This window comes from Schistocerca piceifrons, chromosome 3, assembly GCF_021461385.2.
Source record: "Schistocerca piceifrons isolate TAMUIC-IGC-003096 chromosome 3, iqSchPice1.1, whole genome shotgun sequence".
In the NCBI taxonomy this organism is placed as follows: Eukaryota; Metazoa; Arthropoda; class Insecta; order Orthoptera; family Acrididae; genus Schistocerca; species Schistocerca piceifrons.
Window position 1 is genome coordinate 302,601,387 of NC_060140.1, and position 11,340 is coordinate 302,612,726.

The following is an 11,340-nucleotide window of genomic DNA, read 5'->3' on the forward strand; positions in this document are numbered from 1 at the left end:
CTCGACGAAAGATCCGTACCCAAAGACTGAAACTTGCACAGGTCACACCAGTATTCAAGAAAGGTAATGGGAGTAATCCACTAAATTACAGGCCCATATCGTTATCGTCAATATGCAGCAGGATTTTAGAACATATATTGTGTTCGAACATTATGAATTACCTCGAAGAGAACGGTCTGTTGACACACAGTCAACATGGGTTTAGAAAACATCGTTCTTGTGAAACACAACTACCTCTTTATTCACATGAAGTGTTGAGTGCTATTGACAAGGGATTTCAGATCGATTCCTTATTTCTGGATTTCCGGAAGGCTTTTGACAATGTTCCGCACAAGCGGCTCGTGGTGAAATTGCGTGCTTATGGAATATCGTCTCAGTTATGTGACTGGATTAACAATTTCCTGTCAGAGAGGTCACAGTTCGTAGTAATTGACGGAAAGTCATCGAGTAAAACAAAAGTGATTTCTGGCGTTCCCCAAGGTAGTGTTATAGCCCCTTTGCTGTTCCTTATCTATATAAACGATTTTGGAAACAATCTGAGCAGCCGTCTTCGGTTGTTTGCAGATGACACTGTCGTTTACGACTAATAAAGTCATCAGAAGTTCAAAACAAACTGCAAAACGATTTAGAATAAATATCGGAATGGTGCGAAAAGTGGCAGTTGACCCTAAATAAGGAAAAGTGTGAGGTTATCCACATTAGTGCTAAAAGAAAGTCGTTAAACTTCGGTTACACGATAAATCAGTCTAATCTAAAAGCCGTAAATTAAACTAAATACCTAGGTATTACAATTACGAACAACTTAAATTGGAAGTAACACACAGAAAATGTTGTGTGGAAGGCTAACCAAAGACTGCGTTCTTTTGGCAGGACACTTAGAAAATGTAACAGACCTACTAAGGAAACTACCTACACTACGCTTGTTCGTCCTCTTTTAGAACACTGCTGCGCGTTGTGGGATCCTTACCAGACAGCCGGCTGGGGTGGCCGAGCGGTTCTAGGCGCTACAGTCTGGAACCGCGCGACCGCTACGGTCGCAGGTTCGAATCCTGTCTCGGGCTTGGGTGTGTGTGATGTCCGTAGGTTAGTTAGGTTTAAGTAGTGCTCAGAGCCAATTGAAGCCTTACCAGATAGGACTGACGGAGTATATCGAAAAATTTCAAAGAAAGGGAGCACGTTTTGTATTATCGCGAAATATGAGAGAGTGTCACGGAAATGATAGTGGATTTGGCCTGGACATCCCTAAAAGAAAGGTGTTTTTCGTTGCGACGGAATCTTCTCACGAAATTCCAATCACCAACTTTCTCCTCCGAATGCGAAAAAAAATTTGTTGACACCGACTTACATAGGGAGGAACGATCACCTAGATAAAATAAGGGAAATCAGAGCTCGTACGGAAAGGTATAGGTGTACATTCTTTCCGCGCTATACGAGATTGGAATAATAGAGACTTGTAAAGATGGATCAATGAACCCTCTGCCAGGCACTTAAATGTGATTTGCAGGGTATCCATGTAGATGAGGTAGTAGATGTAGAACGTCTATATACCTCGGCGATGTAATAAACCTTAGCTTCTGGGTGAATGCAGTCGGATGATATGGCCATTTATGTCACGTATTATGATATAGGTATACTGAGATGGTATCTGTTCTTTCGGACTTGTCCATTGGTAAACATGCAGCTCGTTAGAACGAAATTACAATGAAATGTACTGAGCCTTAACTATATACAGGGTGTCCAGAAAAGGACTCCCTGATTTCAAAATTAAATATCTCGAAAACAAAGATCGATAGGGGAATGTAGTAAACGGTACGTTTATTGTGAAAGCTGTAAGAAGTTTATACAGCAGTTTCAAATAATAGTTACAAAAGCTGCTAACAGATGGCGCTGTAATCGCCATACGTAATGCCTAGTATATATAGTGATCCGAAGCCCAGAGCGATCAGTTCCACTGTTGAAACGTGAAAGGAGGTTAGCGTACCGAAGGAAGAGATTAAAACCATGTACTCCATTGAACAACGCGTTTTACTGGTGCTAGAGTACCACAGGTTAGAAGAGAGTCCTACGGCAACAAGGCGAAGTTTTCAAGCACGATTTAATGTTCCAAAACGACCCGATGCGAAAACCATTCGTACGCTCTTCGCAAAGTTTCAACGAACAGGCAGCGTAACTGATGATCTAGTGGGGCATGTTGGCCGCAAGCAAACCGCAGTTACGCCTGAAAATATCGCCACAGTTTCTGGAATTATTCAGCGAAATCCAATGTCATCCGTCCGTAGAACTGCATTTGAGACTGGTTTGAAGCGTTACAGCACGCAGAAAATACTGAGAAAGAGCCTACACATGTTTCCATTCAAAATTCAAACGCACCAGGCCATACCCATACGAGCTGTGCAACAAAGGGTTGCCTTTGCTAATCAGATCCTCACAATGATTGATAGTGAAGGATTTCATGTTGGCTGCATCTGGTTTACAGATGAAGCACACTTCCACCTGAATGGATACGTGAATAAGCAGAACTGGCGATTTTGGGGTTCTGAAAAGCCATATTGGTTTGAAACGAAACCCCTATAAAGTTACTGGGTGAGCTTCAGTACGCAGCAGAGGCATTATTGGCCCTTTTTTCATTCGAGAAACGGTCACTGGTGCACGTTACATTGCAATTTTGGAACAATTTGTCGCCACACAGCAAGGGTTAGAGGATCGACCAGGTACTGAATGGTTTATGCAAGATGGAGCCCGACCACATCGGACCGAACAAGTGTTTCGCTTTCTTGAGGAATACTTCGGGAATCGAGTCATTGCTTTGGAATATCCCAAATTTACTGGTGCAGGCATGGAGTGGCCTCCATATTCGCCGGATTTGACTCCCTGTGACTTTTTTTGTGGGGCATAGTGAAAGACATGGTCTACCCGAAGCATCCCGCCACGCTGGACGAGTTCGAATCGGCGATCTCTGTGGCATGTGAATCCATTTCGGTTGAGACACTACGAAATGTGATGGCGAATTTCATTTTTCGTTTGCGCCACCTCTGTAATGCCAATGGTGAACATTTTGAAAACATTGTGATGTGATTGTTCGCAAAGATTGTTTTCATACGATTATTTCACTTATGTATGCTGATATGAGCTGTACAGCGTACAGCGCCATCTGTTAGCAGCTTTTGTAACTATTATTTCAAACTGCTGTATAAACTTCTTACAGCTTTCACAATAAACATACCGTTTACTGCATTCCTCTATCGATCTTTGTTTTCGAGATATTTAATTTTGAAATCAGGGAGTCCTTTTCTGGACACCCTGTATATACTAAGATGGTATCTGTTCATTCGGACATGTCCGAAAGAACAGATACCATCTTAGTATATATATAGTTAAGGCTCGCCGGCCACTTGACCATCTTCTTCTTCTGTGCGAATGCACAAACAGTGCCAGAACTCTTATTGGAATCGGCAACGTGCCGCGAGTAATGAGTATAATGTGCGGGTGCACTACGAATGTAGTGCGGGACAATACGTTGAGAATGTGTTTCGCGGGGAGGCGTGCCAGAGATAAATCCTTGCATCGCACTGTCTTCTGTGTCCTCGATGGCTCAGATGGATAGAGCATCTGCCATGTAAGCAGGAGATCCCGGGTTCGAGTCCCGGTCGGGGCACACATTTTCATCTGTCCCCGTTGACGTATGTCAACGCCTGTAAGCAGCTAAGGGTGTTCATTTCATTGTAATGATATACGTCGCGCAGGATACGGTGGCTGATGCGCAGTGAGCAGTTTTCATCCAAAGAGCTGGGTGAGTTCATCCGTTTGTTCAGACGGGAAGGGCGACAAGCGCTTGCCACCTTTCGGCCAGAATCGACGCACAGGCGCTGTAATCTTTCTCAGGCGATTTTACGGAAACTATTCGATAAAAATGTTTCATTTTTGCTTTATTTGTAACTTTATATGCCAGGTTCATTATGATGTGCCCATCATTTCGCTAATGGTCATAGTTACTGGGATATTTGCGTGAAAGTAAGACACTTCGCAAAATTCGAAAACGTTTGCAATGAAAAATACAAGTCGCTATGATTTTGCGTCTCGTGCGTATTACATGATATATGTGCTGCGTATGAAATTTAGCTATCATATTGCATTTTTCTTTAGACTAGGATGCAGGTCTATCTGTCACCAACCTGAAGAAAACTGTTCTGACGTAGCGCACTCATTTGCGGTCACACTGCGCCAGAGATAAAGGTAGAGTGAGATATCCACAGCATTCCTCATATTTCATGAACGGTTTGAGATATCGAAATGAGATTTTGGCAATTGGTAACACGCAAAGAGAACAGTATTTCGCGTCATGGTTATTATGCAAAATTTCATTATCTACCGTGTTATTCCACTAACTACAGACTTTACCGATGAAAGATGTAATTTCTAAGGGCCATCTATAGCTTGTGAAACGAGGAAATGCTATGGGTTTTGGAACAATGTAAGTGAAGTCACTGCACGTTTATTTTGTGCTTTTTCATAAGATGCTGACATTACTTTTCCTCAGTCTGTCACTTAAACTACTATTTTAGAATTCTCCCGCAAGGTGAGACAATGTAAACTCCGCTGAATTTTGGCAAAAGAACCAGATTTTAAAATGGCAAAAAGCGAAACATACAGGTTTTACTCAAAGTTTCCCATTCGTGCCACTTCTCTGAAAGTTACAAATGGCGAAAATAAAACGCTGCATTTTCGGCGGAATTCTTTTTAGATACTTATCAAGAAAAAGAAAGAGGTGACAGATCTTTTTAAAAGGTCACCATGGAAGTGTGGGCGTGGAGGGGCTCCACTTAATATTTACCTAAAATGCTTCAGTTTAGAACGTAGAACGGCACTTCTCCCACAGCGCTCTGAGTGACAGCCTCCCCACCCCCATCCCTCCCCCACACCCCACCCCCCGTCAACCACCACTGCCCGTTCTCCCCACGCTTCCCCAGACGACTGCGCATCTAGCGACCACCGCATTTTGCAAACTCATTCACTAAAAGACTGGGTACTTCCCCTTGGTATAGAATCATGAAATTTGGCAAGAAGAAAGGTTTCACAGTGCTAGTAAAGGAAACATCGGAAAGCTGTTAAGTTATAATTTTGTTCTTGTCATTTGTTATCCGACCTCATACTTGTAATTAAAACATTCTCTGAAGTCTTGGAATCCCTGGGACCTATATCTTGCCAGCATCAATGTCGATAACAGGCAAAAGTCCTCGAGATTCTCGATTCCCGAAGTGGATGGATTGTCTACGTACATAGTTAAGTTTGTCCTAACACCATCAACATTTGTCTTCAAACAACAGCCACGGTCTCCATCATGTCATCATATGACAAAATTGCATAATTAAGTTTGTACGGAACCTATAGTGCATGAGTCCTACTGCACCTGGCCATTTTTTTAACTGCATTACACACATACTACTTTGATCCGTTGTTTTTCTGATTGTGACATAAGTTAGGGTTTGTAGTTCCTATGCCTTCACCACTTCGTACTCATACGTGGTCAAGTAAACATGTATGTGCTTCTGAAGTCTCTGAAGTCGCGCTCATTGTTTCAAATTATCTTCTATCGGATCAAAGGAAGCAATCAAGATTAGGGTTTAACGTCTAGTCGACAATTCCAGTAGAGATGGAACACAAGCTCGGTTTCGGGATGGAGAGGGGAAAAACTCGAATAACGAATACGTATCTGGATGTGGAGTCAGGTTTACATACACGCTACCCAGAGTAAATCAATGTCAGAACTATCGATCAATCGACTTAACTTCTCATGCATTCAAGTCGTTGACAACAATTATGGACGACTCAAAAGCCGGCCGGGATGGCCGAGCGATTCTAGGCGCTACCGTCTGGAACCGCGCGACCGCTACGGCGCAGGTTCGAATCCTGCCTTGGGCATTGATGTGTGTGATGTCCTTAGGTTAGTTAGGTTTAAGTAGTGCTAAGTTCCAGGGGACTGACCTCAGAAGTTAAGTCCAATAGTGCTCAGAGCCATTTTTGAACGACACAAAACTGTGGGTGTCTTAGATGACGATAAGCGCCTTCAGGAACGAAAGGTACCATTGAGGTACTTCTGACGTTGCACTTGATAATGGAAGCAAGACTTAAGAAAACTGAAAAAACTTTCATAGAGTCTGCCGACATAGAAAAACATCGGAAAATGTAAAACTGTCCAACATGTTCTACATTCTAAGGAAAATCTAAGGAAATTCTAAGGAAAACACAAAACAAAGAGCGAACAATAAGAATGGGATACCACGCACTCTTACTGAAAAGAGCGTAAGGCCATTCCTCCTTACCGTTCAGTCTGTACAGTGAAGAGGAAATGACGGAAATAAAAGAAAGTTTTACCAGCTGGATTAAAATTCAGCGTGAAAGGGTATCAGTGATAAAATTTGCTTATGACACTGCAGTCCTTGGTAAAAGTGAGTAAGATTTTCAGGACTTGGTAATGGAATGAGCAGTCTGTTTGGCAGACGAAAGTAATGAGGAGTATCAGAAATGAGTAATCAAACTCAGCAGCAAAATTGTGGTCCACTTAGCACATGAAGTCAGGGACTTCTGTTTCGGAAGCAAAATAACGCAGCGCGGAAGAAGCAAGGTAGCAGACTATCCCAAGGATTGATGACAATCCTCGCTAAAAGCAGAAGACTACAGGTGTCAGATGTGACGGAGGAAGAAATTTCTGTAAATACACGTCTAGAGCACAGAACCATAGCGAAGTAAATCAAGGAGTGTGGGGAAAAAAGAAGAAAGAAGCAAACAGAAGCGATTGAAGCGTAGTGTTACAGTAGGAAACTGAAATATAAGTCGATTGATAAGAAATTATGTCGGACCCCGTAGAACATGCGAAGACGGAAAACATTCGCTCTAAGAATTAACAGGATAACAGGACATATGTAGGAACGTCAAGGAATAACTTCTAATGTATTAGAGGGAACCACATGGGCCAATCACTGTAGCCTGACTACGATTAATACTTTAACTTCGAAGCTCCTAAGAGACTATGGACCCGTTTTTGTACTCTATATTGACTCTTTAAATTAAATCTGATCAATATGTTAACAAACGCAATCTAATTGAAAGGTTTTTAACTTTCTCAGTGGCAAGGGCTTTCGCAAAGTCCAACGGAACAGTAAAAGTAGTGGATTAACTAGAGTTAACCAAATCAAAACAAACTAGAATCTGTACGTAGATGTCGTGCAGTTAGTACGACGTGTGTAAGAGATATTGCGTCTTACAGATACGCTTCGTGCAACGTAAATGTTTTCTTTGCAATCTGTGCCCTACATCAGGGGATAATAGTAATCTGAGAAAACTGAGCTTATGTTGTAGCAGAATTCATCTAAATGTCTCCGCCTCCGTTAGCAAGTGTCTCGAAGTTCAACAGCAGCACGAGATTACATGCGTATCTAAAAATGTTATTTAACATAACTCCAATCTGTGCTTCATTCCTCACAGATTTCAAAGAGAGTTAAAGTGAACACTATATGTTAAAAAAAAAAAATAGTTGTTTCATGAATTCGTGTGGAGGCATAGAACATGTGAAAAGTGAAATTGAAGAAAGGGGATGATAATAGCTTCGTAAAAATCGCATATTTTGCTCAAATGTACTATAACGCTCAATCTCTGAATACAAGATGACGTATTTAGTGTGATACAACAGAGAAAGAAAATTGCCCCACATTAGCATTAAAACATGAAAGATTACTTCACGAAAGGAGGGGCCATAAGATAAGCCACTTCAAATTTGGAATGCATGAATAGAAACTGAAAATTTATTCTCAAGTGTTCTAAACAATTAGAAATCACAAAGGCCTAACTTAATCATAACTGCAAAATGTATTGTGGGAAGAAATCTGAAAAGCCTCCTAACGTACAATCGCGTGAACAAATGTACAGGCCGGTTACAATATGACCAAAAGCCAGAAAGCCGTCGGATGAATGTGCTCACTTCACTATCACGAGATAAAGCGCCTATACTATTCCGCAGATCAACACGGCAGCACGACAACAGTGTACCTTATGTGTCGACCACGTGCCCTCCCGAACTAGTTCTGCAGACAAGCTTCCCTATTGGCTGACTCCCGGTAAGCTGGCACCACTTGTAGAGACGAAACTCAGCTTCCGCTTAGAGATGTACTTTCCCAGCAGACGGATAAAAGGACAATAGACCATTGAGGCTGAGAAGCGTCTATCGTCGCGCGCACGAATCACGCGGTGTGAAAGGCAATTCGCGCAACAGCACATGCCTTTCAGGTATCACAAACTGGAATATATCCAACAAACAGTTGAGGACGTTGAGCGTGAGTGCTGCTCTCAAAAGAAGAGTACGGCACAGGAGGGGGAATCTTGGAGGGTCGCATCAAGCCAATCTGAAAAATGATGACTCGCTTATGTTACATTGCGAAACCACAACTTGCAGCTAACAGCAGGGAGCGTGGTCACCGGAGATATCGGAAGCAATAACGACGGTAGCAATAGTCGGTCTGTCTCGAGAAAAGAGTCTAACATGTAAGGTAAAATTCCTAACGTCGGATGCTAACTCAAATTCCGTTGGTACAGCTAGGTGGTTTGTGCATAGATGCCTCAAACGTTTTGTGTTAAAAATATACAGATAAATTCTCAATACTTTTTTATGAAAAACAATGGCCATGAATAATATATAGGAATATGGTATCTGATCTTTCAGACATGTCCGAAAGAACAGATACCATCTTCATATATTTATATAGTTAAGGCTCACAGGCCATTTGACCATCTTTTTCTTTGCAGATGCGCAAACAGTGCCCGAACTCTTACGGGAATCTGCAAAAAGCCGCGAGTAATGAGTATAATGGGCAGGGGCACTATGAATATAGTGCGGGACAATAAGTTGGGAATGTGGGTCTCATGGGGTGCGTGCCAGAGATAAGTCCCTGCAGTCGCAGTATGCTCTGTGTCCTCGGTGGCTCAGATGGACGCCGGCACGGTAGCTCAGCGTGTTCTGACAGAGGGTTTAGCTACCCTTTGTAATAAAAAAAACTGAGTGAACGGATCAACGATCGAGTGTCAACGGACGTCCGCCACGAACAAAGTCAACGAATAATATAGAACAAAAGGAGATTAAAAAAAAAAAAAAAAAAAAAAAGCTGGATAGAGCGTCTGCCATGTAAGCAGGAGATCCAGGTTCGAGTCCCGGTCGGGGCACAAATTTTTGACTGTCCCCGTTGACTTATATCAACGCCTGTGTGCAGCTAGGGGTATCCATTTCATTGTAAGATTATGAATGAATATTTCATAAGGTACGAGGTCTTTAATGAGTAGTACGGGTCAGGCACCTGATATTAAACCGCTTTTGTATCATTGTGGACAATTGCCTGCTTGACTATATCGATTTGAAATACAGTACACAGTGATCCTAGATGCGTCGACGGTGAAGTAGACCACTGTTTACAGTGCATAGTTGCTTGTTAGCGTACTACTCATTCTAGCAACTTGTGGAGATGCATTTAGTGTATAATGGACCAGCATGCAGGGCCCATGGAGCTGAACGATTTCGTTACAGGCCCCATAGACAGCAAGAAATGTACGACTGAGTATGTAGACTTACAATAAAGCGAATTGTTTCAGATACCAGAGAGGGTACCAAGATAAAAATCGACAAAAAATTGTTCGTTCTCGATCCTCGTCAAAAAATTGTTCGGGCCGTAGAATTTGAGAATACAAAGATGGGGAGGAAGATTCATCAGTAAACACCCTAAGATGTTCCTATGAAATCAACTTTGCGGAAAAATACTGTGTGGAATGTACTGTTAGAGTAGCAGTTACATGCCTTTCATAAACAACGTGTGCAATAAATGTGGTCAAACGATTCTGAAGCCAGCTTTTCGTTTTACGAAAGGATTATCCAGGGGTACCGCAGAGCCGAACTTCCTATGGAATCTATTCTCCGCAGATAAACAGTTTATCTAATGTGACGGCGTTCCCAACCATCACAGTAGTTTTTTCGGGGATAATGAATGAGCCGCCCCGGTTCATTCGTGTTTAAATTGCCCGCCTTGTCACTCGAGTTGGTGGCTTCACGTTGAGTTTCGTAGAGGGTGCTGACGGGTTAGTGGGCGCTGCGACCGCCCACGCTCTGTAAAGGCAGCGTCTGAGTTAGTGGTTTTGTTTGGCGGTTGCTGCTCGCCAACAAACATGTAAGCACGCGAATGTGAGACCTTAGTAGTATCCAAGCAATTCAGACTGTTTATGCGGAACCATTGGTTTCTTGGAAGCGTAGGTTGATTTCTCCTAGTAGCGGAAACTCCCTTATACTGTCTGTACAAGTGTGGCATTATCGCATTCCCGCTGTTCTTTTCCTCGAAACTTCGTGTTTTGGTGATCTTGGATGAAAACGTTGGTTAACTGCTTTCCACCGTTCGGTGTGTGCTCAGCAGTATTCATGGAATTTTAGTGAACCTGTGTTTTCTCTGACGTTTTCTTTGATTCTTACGGGTTATGCTGCCATTTTTACCTGTAGTTCTAGTCCGCCTGAGTGTCTTACTGTGAGTGTGATACTGATAAGTAATAGCACCAAACTTAGACGCACTTTTAGTGTGTTTCAGTGTTACGAGTGTAGCGGCTGACTTGCTTGTTTTGGTCTTATTGGACCCAACAACCGACTTGGCGCTTTTGAATGGGACAGCAATGCGGGGAACTTCCGCAGAACAGGTGTACAGTTCTGAAAGTTACGTATTTTGAAAGTATAATCTGTATCTGTTTTCTCGGAGGTTGTTATTCGGCTGGAGATAGTTGCTAATTTTAAAAGCTCAAGCAAACGTCGAGTAAATTCCAAAGGTTACTTGCTTAAAACTATACAGAGTGTAACTTGATAATTGGAACTGTTGCTCTATTTGTAATTATAGTGTGGCATGCCCTGATCCTTTAGGAGATTTTACTTGCTTGTGATCTGCTTTTTGTTAGTCGACCCCTGGGACGAATTTACTTTAAAACTTATGCTACCACTCTGTTCAAAATATATTTGCGTTAAAAACATTACTTGTTTCGATTTGATCATGATGTAGTTTGCTTCTCAACCCTTCGGTCCCTGTGCCGACCACAGCTTTAAAGCTTAGCCTACCATTCAAAATTTAATAAGTTTGGCATTTCTCTACCTGTTGCCTTGAAAAAAAAAAATTGGTTTAAAATCTGACCTTGAAATTACATTGAATCCGCCATTAGGTTGACTTTAGTTTTAAATCGATAACTGTTTTCTGGGTAAATATTTAGCGGCCCATAGTGCTGTATCTTTTGCTTTAAAGTTTGTACATTGTTGTACAAAAGATTTCTGTATTT

At 42.1% G+C, this 11,340-nt stretch overlaps 1 non-coding gene across 1 annotated transcript; it reads left to right on the top strand.

Annotated features, from left to right (window-relative positions):
- Positions 1-3,581: 3,581 nt before the first annotated feature.
- On the top strand, positions 3,582-3,655 carry Trnat-ugu. The gene has a single exon. It is a non-coding gene; the product is annotated as a tRNA-Thr (tRNA).
- Positions 3,656-11,340: the final 7,685 nt, after the last annotated feature.